This window comes from Semicossyphus pulcher, unplaced genomic scaffold (assembly GCF_022749685.1).
Source record: "Semicossyphus pulcher isolate SPU_LCO1_2020_fin unplaced genomic scaffold, fSemPul1.0.p SCAF_5, whole genome shotgun sequence".
Lineage (NCBI taxonomy): Eukaryota > Metazoa > Chordata > Actinopteri > Labriformes > Labridae > Semicossyphus > Semicossyphus pulcher.
In genome coordinates, this window is record NW_027211726.1 from 7951951 (window position 1) to 7964842 (window position 12892).

The window sequence follows — 12892 nt, forward strand, 5'->3', positions numbered from 1 at the left end:
CCTCATTGTAAGTACTTGATGTGTGCGGTATTTTTATTGGCTGTACTTCACAGTGAGAACCGGATCTGCAGTAAAACGTGACGACGATCAGAAGAATGTTGTTGACCTGTTGCGAAAGATGTTTGAGTAATGTTCTATATAACTAACTGTTGTTGATCATAAACACACTCTTATCGCTCCGTGCTTTACCTGGGAAAATCACTCTTTTGTGCAACATGTCAGCCGAAGAACAAAACATTTTGATCCACATGTCCTGTAAACACTCATGAGCAACACTTGCCAGCCCTGTAGGGTTGTGCAATCCGAACACAGGAGCCAGAGACAGGCCTCCTGCTGAGTAACACGGCTCAGGACGCAAAGACTCGCATGTGCAGGACACGTTACCCAAAGATTAGAGTTATTTTAGCGTCCTGACTCGTACACTGGTTGCATGACATTCACTCATGGACAGATATGACGCTATGGGAGGTGAGCTTGGGTAAGAGTAAGTGCAGAGTCATGAAGCCGGGAGACTGTGTCGTGTGCTAAGGCTATTAGAGAAGGATCTGGCCGCCTTAAATAACCTGGATTTACGCCCGCCATTGAGAACCAAAGACACAGGGGAAGGCCAGCGAGGTGGAGGAGAGGTGGGAGACAACACAAGCTGAGAGGCTGACTCAGAGTCAAAGTGAGAGAACATCCAGGGATGAGTGCTGCGAGGTGTTAAGACGCTGACTCAGTCCTCACTACGTGGAAATCATGTACTGGAAAACCTCTTAGTGTATGATCCATGTATTGTATTAAAGTACTGTGCACGCAGTGATAAGGCTGCACTCAAGTCTTCAAGGGTCCATATTGATTGTTTCTTTACTGTTGGTTGCGAGTGGAAACCTCCAGATCTAAAATACGAAGCTAAAGCTGAAGTGACAAAAACTGCAGTTCTTCACATGGCCACTTGAGGCTGGCTCCAAAAGTGAGTCCATCCAATGCACTTCCATGTTAAAACTTTACAGCAGAAATAAACATGTTTACAGACTGGTACAAAAACTGTTTTCATCTTCAAAATCATTCCCCTTTTTCAGAACACAAAACTGTACATGTATTAAATTTGTATATATTATCAGTTAATACGCTGTATAAGGATTAAAGATATGTGAAATTCAGGACATGGCTGCTTTGAGTGATAGGTGGGATAGGCTCTCTGCTGGATGTCACATTGGCTAATTCAAGTCACCTAACCTCTCATCCAAGTATGGTCATTTCTGGCTAAAAAAACCAAGATGGCGATGACCAAAATGTCAAACTTTTTAAGCTTCAAAATGGCAGTCAAATCATAGAGGACATCCCCAAACCTTTGCGCATGTGTTAGCAAGCAGTAGCTTATTAACACATTAAAGGGGGGGTATTATGCTAATTTCAATCTTCCTATTTCACTCTGTTATACCTGTGGAGTAGCTTAGCATAATTTAAAGTTTTTAAAAAACTTTAATTTAATTTTAATTTTTTTTTTTAATTTTTCTCACACTGGTGCTCTGTGCAGGCCCTCATACAGCCTGAAACGACTCAGTCAGCTCCGTCTCTTTAAGAAACCCCGCCCCTTCAAGCCCACTTCCTTCTGATTGGCCAGCTGAAGCTGAAGCCTGCTGAGTGTGTAGAAAAAAACAGGCGTTACTCCCAACATACTTTTACCTACAGATCTGAAACTTCACCCACGTTTAGTCTGGACATCCAACATTGTAACATTAAAATGTCAAACAGCATAATACCCCCAAGAGCAACATTTTCATTATATGAAGTCTTGTGTTTAGCCACATGATGAATGTAAGTCCAACATTCACCCTCTTTCAGCTGTTCTTTGGTCTACAGTACATTTAGAGAACAATGCCATTTATTATTAGTTTCCATGTCTTCATGGATAATCAAATGTTGGGCTCATGGGACCTTTTTAGCTTTAGCCTCATTATTATAAGTGTGATATCATGTAGTCATTCAGAGCATATTTAAGACTCCTTTTACACCTTTTACAGGGTTGTTGCAGCCAAAGAGACAGTGTTCAACATGTCCATTAAGCTAACTAAATTAGTATTAGCTAGCTTTAATACAAACGTTCCAATTTTCCATTTTTTCCCTATTTAGTAGTATTTCTGGATTTTTTTTAATCATATCATGACTAACTGCAAAATTGTGTTTTACCGAACACCTCCTCTGTGGGAAAAACGTTGCCTAATTTGAAGTGGCCAAAATGTTTCCTCCTCTAATGATAGGATCTGACTCAGCAAAGTAACTTGTAACTAAATCAGATAAAAGTAGAACATGAGCAGAAGGTCGTATAAATTATACTCAAGTACAATTAGCCCTTGATCGTTTAAAAAAAACAGAAGGGAGGATCATAATGACATTAGGGTTTTTTTCTAAACCACATGGAATGGAGTATTTCCTCATTTCAGCGAGCAGGGATCAGGTGAAAAGGATTATGTGCTCATTAAACTCTAAATTCTGAGTTTAACCTCAATTATCCTCAAACTGTGACCTTACAAAGCCTCTCGGATCTTGTGTGGTTTCGTAAGAGTTTGTTGCCCGGGAGCTACTGTACAGAGGAGGAGCCAGCTGGAGCCGCAGCTGCACCTCAGCTCACCTTGTGCTTCTGTCGTTGATGAGGCACCAGGATCAGACTGACCTGTGGGTCCACGTGAAGGTGCCCCGACACGCAGACTTACACAGAAGGGGCCCTGCCGGGTGACAAGATCAGGGGGACAGACCTTTCAGATTATTAGACACGGCATCAATTAATTATTTAAGAGTAGTTCAACTTTTCAAACCAGATGTTTTGAAAGACTTTAAGTGGCGCAAAGACAAGCAAAAATAATCCCAGCCTTTCAAATGTTATAAAACTAAATGTTCTCAAAGAAATCTGACCTTGTTTCATTGTCTGGTGCTCTTTATAATACCACTTATAATACCATTTAAGTTCCTTAAATCTGTTTTGTATTCCGTAATCTTCCTGAGTTCCTGCCTTGCCTGTCAACGCACTTTGTAAACATCCTGTTTTTAAAGGTGCTATATAAATAAAGTTATTATTATTATTACTTTGTCCAGCAGGTGGGGATAAAACTCCAGTTTAAATGCTTAAACGGCACTAAATGACTTATTGTTTACCAGACAAACATTTTTTCCATGTCTTGTTAGCTTTAGCATCATGTTTTAGGCTTCATATCATTAAGTGCATATTTATGACCGTTGTTTTTGTTTTCTATTGTTTTGTTTTGCCTTTAAATCATCCCGGTACAACACAAATACAAGCCTTGTAATCTTGAGATAATGAGATAAATTAATCTGTTAAAATGGGAAAAGCAGCTTGGTTACCCTGAGCAACAAGAACAACCGGAAATTACTACGTTTTTACGAAAAAATAGATACTGTCAAATTCGGTGTATATGACGCAGTTTTACTATTTTTTTCCGCATCTAAAATGTTGGCTGCGCGCTATATATTTTGTGCGACTGATTTTGCGGTATTTTCCGGTAAATAAAATGTATGGATACATGTCCACTTCGGGCTTCCGTATCTAATATCTCCAAACAGCTGACACTGTAGTTCAGTCCATGCTAGTGGGGAAGCTTCCTTGTCTGCTTGGCGAGCTGCTGATGTGTTACAAAGCAAATATATGTTGATGTTAACATTACATTGAATTCAATAGATTGGCGGATGATCGACCCCATGTTACTGATACCTTATATGGCTTTTAAAGTCAGTATTGGAACAATATCTCACATCTGATATCAGTATCATATTGGTGCATCCCTAATCTTAACGACTCGAGTATACTTAACGAGTATCGAGCTAGCTATAGCTGTTCAAATTTGGCTAAAAACATTGAGCCTGCTTTTGTCTACATTTGTCTGAAATCACGGGCCCATTGTTGAGATATTTAATGTTAAATTTGACTATTTTCTGCTTATATTTTGTAAATATAATATATTACAGTTAGTCAGGTAAAGAATTAACAAAATGAATACCTCATATTGGGATCTTGGAACTTGTTATTGGCATTTTCTGACATTTTTTCAAGAAAATGGTGCAGTGAAAAAGAAAAACCTTGCAGCCTTATTAACATCATTACAGCAGAGACACTCAAACAAGCTGGCATCTCCTGGAGCCCGGGGACGTTGGTCAGCTGACACGAGCGTGTAACACACTCACACATTCACACAAAGGCCTTATTGACATGCCGACTCAGTGTGCTGTAATGACGCTTACATAACTCTCACTTCAATCTGTAGTTTTGGACAGAAAAAAAACGCTGCTTTTATAAAGTGCAGCAGAGACAAATATCCAGGACATAATCCCAACAGCTGGATGGGACCTCAGACATGATGTGACCTCGACGTGATTCTGAGGAAGGACTCTTGATTGTTACGCGCCACTCTCTCAGCTGGAGGTGATCCACAGGACGGCACCATTTAAAGAACAGATCAGGGAGTTGTGACGACATTTGGAGCGGCGTTCGTTCAGTGTGCTGCCTGCTCGCCAAATAGCCCTTAGGTGGATTACAGAGCTGATTTGATGAGAGATCGTTTCCTGTGATCTCATCAATCCTATGACGTCTGACTCAACTACTTTAGCCTCTTTTTAAGAAAATTGGATACGTTCCCTTATTGCAGGGTAATAATCAGGGTTTTACAAACTTATCCCCTGAAAATGTTGCCGTACACGCTGTTTCAAAGCCTTCCCAACACTGCCAGGAATACTGTTTTGTAAGGATACTGTTTGTTCAGAGAGTGACCAGGGCCTTTATTTCCTTAAGGGCAGTGAATCAGGCTTGTATTAGAGGCCGGCCTTTATTTCTGATCAGTATATTTGGTCATCTTTTTGTAAAAGGCCTTGTTTTAATCTGCTCACACTTATTACTTGTGTTTGTGTCAAATTGAAAGCCCACCAGTGTTTCAGTGGACAGATTCCCTTAAATCTCAACAAGTCCTCTAATCGTGAAACATTCTGTGTTGTGGAAAATTCAGTGTGTTGTACATACAGTACTGTAGTATTAAGTTTTAACGTTATATTGTAAACAATTGCCTATTTAGACATCGAACCAACACTGAGCACCAAAGTCTGAGTCATATTTCTGGCTACCCTTAAGAAGTCCAACATTTTCTCCCCTTTTGCCTCTATTTTGGTCTCCACCAACTCCTGGGAGAAAATATCTGTCCCTTTAGCTGCTAAATGCTACACTGCGTTCACTAGCTAGCCACTAACTGTGTTTGTCTGTGTACTGTTTGGTGCTTAGGTTAGTGTACAGAGCTTTGCCACTAAAAAATGTTGCCCACTGTTGTTGGAAATAATGCTGAGGAAAAAACAATGTCCTAAAAGACAGTGGTTCCCAACCTTTTTTCCTTGGAGCCCCCCCTGCTCGTATCTATGAAAGGCTGACACATACACCAAAACAATAAAGTGATTAATTCCAAATCTTTACTGGCAAAAATTAACACCAATCGGCCTAAAGTTCGTTGTCGTTTTAGTTTATCAAAGTTATCTTTAGTTATTATAATAACCCCTCCTTATAGTTCAATTTAAATATGTGGATGTCATTTCTGCATGCATGTATGTCAAAAATATATGTGTGCATACATGTGTGTATGTGTGGATGAATATATATATATTTTAATAGTTGAACAGACTGATTGTAAAGTAAGTACTTTTTAATGATTTTATTTGACATGTGCAAATCTAATCTTGACGATCTCAGTGCAGACAAAGCCTTGGTACCCCCAGCCATCTTTGGCGCCCCCTTGAGGGGGGCCCAGACCCCAAGTTGGGAACCACTGATTTCATAGATTGCTAATATGAAAATATTGATAAATCCCAAATGTAACCTCACGTTACATGTGTCCCACTTTGGTTAGGTGCCAAACGTACTTGGTTAGATCTTGGGAAAGATTATGCTTTGGGTTAAAATAAGTTAGTGAAGTAAGTTCAGTTACCTAATCGATGTAGGTTAATTATGTTATGTTATGAATGCTAGCTAAAATATATCAACGTTGACTTTTGATTTACCCATGTGACACAAACACAGGTCTCATCCATCCTACCCGACCTGCTCCCCAAGAGGACATTATCACTCTTTATCCTATACCTCACTTCTGCTCTCGTCATCATTACGATGGCCTCTAGAGGCTGCAGCCAAACAATCAACATAATACAGGTAAGCTGCTTGCTAATGCGGCATTTACGGATATGTTTTTGGGAGGAGGGTGTGGTATGTTTCAATTGCATTGTGACCAAAACCCCCTTTTGTCTTGGTCTCTTCACTTTAAATCCCCTCCATATTTCATAGACCTTCCCCTCACTTTCCTCAGGGACAGCTTCAGCCCTGCCATATTGTGATGTAACAACAGATATTAAAGTAAAACAATTTATTTGGAAAAGCATTTTGGTCACTAAGCTATTTTCAGATCCTGCCCAGAGGCTGAAATGTGATTTTCTGATTGTTCTGGTCTGGTAAATTATTTTAAGCTTCGCCTGATCTGTTCTATTTATGTTGTTTTTGGTATTGTACAGACACAGCAAAACAGGCTGTCAGGATTTAAGGACATGGTTGAAATGGGATTATCCAAAGAGATCAAATTACGATAAGTGTACAGAATATTGTTTGGTGGTGGCTTCAGGCAGCAGAGAAAAGATAACTCTGCCTTTTCTTATTTATAGCCTCAACAGAGCGACGTTGTTGATGTCTTTGCTTGGCTCCACTTTTGTTTTTATTACAAACTTTCCTTTAATATCACAGTCTGGTGCAGAAATGAGCCGAGCAGCTAAAACAGCCTGTGTTTATGTCTAAACACTGATTGTCAGTTTTTGGTCTTCACCAGCATGCAAATCACGTCAGCTGGGCGATTGTTCAGCATCACGACCGACAAACAAAGCTTAAATTCATCCTGGACGTCTGCTGATGGTGCAGGCCACGACAGACGGCCCAGGAGAAGTCTGCTCCTCTATGGGCCGTATTGTTGTATGGCAATGCAGTCTGAGTCATCCACCATGAGCGCCCTCCTCGTGGATGCTCCAGAGCTGCCACCCACCAGCAACGGCTGTTCACTTTGGTTATGAAAGCCCTCCTACATCAACATGTGCCGTCGGTGGCTAAAAAAGCACTTTTCAAGTCACTTGTCAAGTATTTCTTTTTGGGGTTTATTCTGAAAACCTGTAGGCGACAACCCACAAAAGGTTTTAAAATGAAATGTGTTGGAAAAAGTAAAATAAAAAACACTCTGCCCAAAGAACATTATGTCTTATAAATGACAGAGGTTACTTCAGTGTATAGTAATGTGAAGAAGTAATTTCAAATGATTAGATTATAATATAAGGAAGTTTCCTTCTGTATCTTATTTAGGACTACATGCTGAGAAAGATTTTCCGTTTGTTTATATTGTGAACATTTCCAGCATGAGGAAGTGAGTCAGATTATTTTGGAACTATTTTCCAGTACAGTGAGGTTTGTTTTGGATTATCCACACATAAACAGAAAAAAGTCAATTTAGTTGCCATGTTTTCATGTGTGTTCGTCACTAAACAAAAATCCTGTCTCTCTCCCATTTTACCAGAAGTGACATTACATTTGAAATCATATTGGAGGATAAGGAAACTGAATTTCTGTCAAATATGTTTTTTATTTTAGGTTTTATCCATAAATGTAAGTGTATTATTAAGACACAACCGTTATTGGTGGTTTTTATGAGAGAACTAGCACTGTACTGCAAATCACTAATGTATATGAAACAGAAACAACTGAACATTATTGATGCCTTCAAGTTATTAGAAGAGGCACTTAGCTATCTTATTCAGTTTTTGTTTACTTTTGTTGTCTTTAACTAGGTTCGATTTTGTTAACATTGTGTGCTCCGTTTTCTAAAGAGTTTACTCCTGATGTTGTTTCACTTGCCATATATTGTTTTACAATTTCTATTTCAATTTTTTTAAATCCCTCTTTTGTTTTCCTTTCTTGTAACGCACGAAAAGAATACCTAGTTTGTTACCTTTTAGTATTGTAATTTCAACTGTATCTACTGCCAGTCCCTGCCCAATAAGATATTGGGAGACTTCCTCCAAAAATAACATATTTTAAGATAAGTTAACTTACCCCGCAGCCATCTTTGGTATTCTACTGCTCCCTGCTGGACGACCCCGTGCATGCAACTGCCGTTAAATACGTCACATCCGTGTGTAGAACGTTCACTTGAACAAGGCGTTGAGAGTGCAGGTACGTGTATTAAATCCGCGGCCATCCGACTTTAATTATACATTTTATAAAGTTTCTGACTTGATGAAATTTTACCAGAAGCAAAGATTTGTGGGACAACTGCGGTATTATTGAGAAAGTGTTGTTTTAAAAGGTTAAAGTCGCTTAAGTTAAGTTTTCTCCTGCTAGCAAACATGTTAGCATGAGTTTTTAACAGCTGTTATTTTTTAATTCTGTTTACAGAGTGAAGACATGTGTGCAACCTCCAACATCAAGATGGAAAGGTAAGACCTTTTATTTATTCATTTATTTATTTATTTATTTATTTTATAACCATTTTATTAGCTGTAAGTTAGCTCCCAGCCCATGTGAATGCTCTGGATTGGGTTGTGAAGAGCTATTCAAGTTAACACAGGGAACTTTCATTGTAAACGTCATGGAGACTTTAAAGTATTTAATAGTTAATTCTGCAGACCTTTCCAGCGAGGCTCAGCCTGTAGTGGCTCTGTTCTTTCCTGTTGTGTCTGCTAGAGAGATGCGGGGCTGTTTGAGGCCCTGCTGTGACTCTTCATGGCAGGGTTATAGGTAAACCTCCGACAAACTGAACAGTGATTTTCGCTTTAAGTGTCCAGACACCTATTCAAGTGAATAATCATGACTAAACATTTGAGCCTGGCCTTGCTCTGAACGCTGTTTTCTATTTTATGTACACATTGAGGGAAAATAGCTTGAACCCTATCAGGAGACCATGTGCCAGGAAGGGGTGAGGGTGCAGGTTTTAAATTCTGCCTAATATTATGTAGGCCGATGAGTGATTTTTCATGCTGTAACTTTGGCTGGAGAATAACTCAATCTTTTTATGCATTGAAATCAATCTCATGCTGTAAACTTATACTACAACTGGGCTTTTTAAAATAGGAGTGGCAAGACATTCTAATTGACTCGATGTCAAATATTCTTAGCCTTCTTGCCTTATTCATCTCTATTCCCTATAATGCGTAAAGTCACCTAAGTTACATTTTGTATGAAAAAAGTCTTAATGTAAAATGCTCTTTTACAGGACTGCAAAGATGCCGCCCGCTCCGGCCCTGCTCAGACCTCCTGACTGACGTCTGATGCTGTAGTGCAACTTAAGGTTAGTTTTGGTAACATTAAGAGAACATGTGGCCTGATGATGGCTGTCTGTCATTTGTTTACTTGCAAGGCTTTTTTCTGCTTTAGAGTGGCACAATAAAATTAGCCTTTGTGACTGGTAAGCGCAGTACTACAATCTTATTGAACATTAAACCTGAAAGAAGTCTGCAGACCTTTCCAGCGAGGCTCAGCCTGTAGTGGCTCTGTTCTTTCCTGTTGTGTCTGCTAGAGAGATGTGGGGCTGTTTGAGGCCCTGCTGTGGCTATTCACGGCAGGGTTATAGGTAAACCTCCGACATTGTACAACTAAAAGTCAAGCCAGACAACATGCAGCTTGTTCCCTTCTTGTAATAACTTACTGAATTTTTTGTTGTTTGCTTTACAGGAGTGTAAATTCAGCTCTACATTAAGACTCTGTTGATGAGTGCAGAAGACTGTCATGTCTAAAGCCTCCATGGAGATCATGCGGTACGTTTACTCACCACTTTTTTTTTTTATCAGCAAACATCTTCCTGCTCATTCAAGTTATTGGGCGTTTGTCTCTTTGTGGAGAACATACATGTACACTATTGTGTTAAGAAAAGATCTAATAAATTACTGTTTATTTTTTCTCACAGGCTTCACAGCTTCCATCATGCCTGGAAATGTTGTGGCCTCATTAAAAGCACTACAAACACAAGGGTTTCACCAATGGGATGACTTTGATGAAGGTGAAGATGCAGTGTTCGTCTCGGTCAGCGGGATGGTTTCCCTTCAACATGAGGATATCCAGCTCATCTGCTGAAGGGAGAAAAGTGTTGCGTTTGGTTGTGTAAGCTTCAGATGATTCCAAGTTTGACCTCATTTGGAAACTTCTACTGTATAAATAATATGTTGTAGTTATTTATCTTAAAGTAATTTGTACAAGGATTGTCAAGAAACATTTGAAATAAACATCATCCTGAACACATCTGCTGTGGTTGTAATCATTTACAAGAGACTTGTAGTTCAAAAAACTCCTTAAAATGAAACATTTGAGGACAGAATCTGAATTAATATGCAAACGGTGCTAAGTTGTAAAACGTGTAATACTGGTTAAGATCCATATGAGGGCGATACTGCACCACTAAGTATCTTTTGGTGGTGACAAAAGACACGTTCGATTTATATTCAACTTTATTTTTGTACCTGTGCACTGTAACTCTGAAGCGGATATGACGCCATTACTTTCTGTTTCATCCCGCGCTGATGAAAACAAAGTGAAGTGCGACCTTGTAAAGTAAGTTACCGACCTGCTGAGACAAAGTGTGCAGATTCTGTTCGCATTAGCTGCATTATGAATATGAACGATTTCAATTCACTAGCGAGTGAACTCATAGAATGACGTAAGTTTTGTTGAGAGTATGGAGTTTATCGTCGCTTCTACTTTTATCAGCACTTTCACGGTTTTCCCGGGGAAACAAACATTATTTTGGCCTGCACAAGTAAAAAAAAAAAAACAGCATCTGCCAAAGAGTCGGGATTTATCTGGACACTTAACTTTCATTTTCGTTGAAACGTCTTTTTAAGTTGCATGTAGCCGGTGGTGATCGAAGATATCTGTAGTATTTCTCCCTCTGTCAATATTTAAGTATGAGTTTTTGTCTTAATTCTGCTTGACATAACATACCGACCGTGAATATGAAGTATAAATGTGTTTACAGTGTCCCCAGTGTGAGGATGGGGGAAAAGGGAAGCGAGGTTGAGGTTTTGAGGTTGACCAAATTGCACATTTATTTCTTCAAAGCTTAAAACATGGAGGAGGGGAAGTACTGAAGGACCTTTGCCCCTGATATCGGGACGGGCTTTCATTAGAGGGTAAGTCAAATCATGGACACAGTCATACAACGTGATTTCAGGTGGTTAAGGAATTACAGTTGGATTTACAGCCATTAAAACAACAAAATGTTTTCGTCTTAACTGGTGTGCTGTCTTTGCCACGTCTCCTTCGCCAAAGAGATGTCTATCCTTAAGAACTGATTAAATATAGGTTAAATAATACATTCATTTCTTCTTTTAATGCTAATAATGTCATGTGTGGCCTTACTGCCCCCTACTGACCAGCAGGAGGAATTACAATAATCTTAATTGAGGTATGCTGTATACTGAGTTTATTTCCTGTGGTAAATTTAAGAAAGTAAAGGTGTCCTCAAGTCATGTCAAACTTTATTTATGTAGCACATTCAAAACAACCACGGAAATGCTGTATAAGCTTAAAACACAATATCAAATAAAGGAACAAATATGAGTAAAATGAACAATAAAAAATAAATGAAATATCAGGATGTCAAGCTCGACTAGATTTCAAATAAATTCCTGTTCATGTTTCTTTGCCCTTCAACAGAAAGCACCATGCTTGGAAACTTTGTCTATATGCTCCTATGAAGGAATAATGTTTTTTGCTCGACTTTTCAAAATAAAATTTGGCACATTTAGGCCGGCAATGTCTGTAAGCATCACACAATCACATTAAAAGGTAAAAGAACTAACAAAGAACATAGAATATAATACTACTACTACTAATAATATCCTTTATTTACATAGCACCTTTCTTAAAGTTACAAAGTGCTTCACAAAAAGCTTAAAATAGATTAAAAATAACTATTAAGATGCAGAGGTGTAATACATTTAAAAGAAAATATGTATATTGGGATGTATCATAGATTAAGTATTAATAATACAACTTCTATTTCAACAATACTCTTTGTTTTTTCCCATTTTTTGTTGCTCAGTAGTAAATCTTATTCTTACTTAATCAATCATATTCCTACCAAATGCATATCATGCAGTATTATTAACGGAGAGTTGTACAACCCCTGGCAAAAATTATGGAATCACCAGTCTCGGAGGATGTTCATTCAGTTGTTTAATTTTGTAGAAAAAAAGCAGATCACAGACATGACACAAAACTAAAGTCATTTCAAATGGCAACTCTCTGGCTTGAAGAAACACTAAAAGAAATCAAGAAAAAAAAATGCGGTAGTCAGTAACAGTTACTTCTTTAGACCAAGCAGAGGGAAAAAATTATGGAATCACTCAATTCTGAGGAAAAAATTATGGAATCATGAAAAAAAAACAACAACAAAAGAACACTTCAACACGCCACTAGTACTTTGTTGCACCACCTCTGGCTTTTATAACAGCTCGCAGTCTCAGAGGCATGGACTCAATGAGTGACAAACAGTACTCTTCATCAATCTGGCTCCAACTTTCTCTGATTGCTTTTGCCAGATCAGCTTTGCAGGTTGGTGCCTTGTCATGGACCATTTTCTTCAACTTCCACCACAGATTTTCAATTGGATTGAGATCCGGACTATTTGCAGGCCATGACATTGACCTTATGTGTCTTTCTTCAATGAATGTTTTCACAGTTTTTGCTCTATGGCAAGATGCATTATCATCCTGAAAAATGATTTCATCATCCCCAAACGCCCTTTCAATTGATGGGATAAGAAAAGTGTCCAAAATGTCAACGTAAACTTGTGCATTTATTGAAGATGTAATGACAGCCATCTCCCCAGTGCCTTTACCT

The 12892-nt window shown here is 38.7% G+C and overlaps 1 long non-coding RNA gene and 2 other non-coding genes across 4 annotated transcripts; all 3 read left to right on the forward strand.

The window, feature by feature from the left end:
* The first annotated feature begins 8200 nt into the window (after window positions 1-8200).
* Window positions 8201-9805, forward strand: LOC138609502 (uncharacterized). Of its 2 annotated transcripts, XR_011309476.1 has the most exons (4): window positions 8201-8230; window positions 8453-8493; window positions 9270-9344; window positions 9728-9805. It is a non-coding gene; the product is annotated as an uncharacterized lncRNA (long non-coding RNA). The 2 variants fall into 2 exon arrangements; XR_011309475.1 differs by lacking the exon at window positions 8201-8230 and having other exon boundaries at window positions 8376-8493.
* On the forward strand, window positions 8677-8811 carry LOC138609568 (small nucleolar RNA SNORA9). Its single transcript, XR_011309493.1, has one exon. It is a non-coding gene; the product is annotated as a small nucleolar RNA SNORA9 (small nucleolar RNA).
* LOC138609567 (small nucleolar RNA SNORA9) lies at window positions 9509-9643 on the forward strand. Its single transcript, XR_011309492.1, has one exon. It is a non-coding gene; the product is annotated as a small nucleolar RNA SNORA9 (small nucleolar RNA).
* Window positions 9806-12892: the final 3087 nt, after the last annotated feature.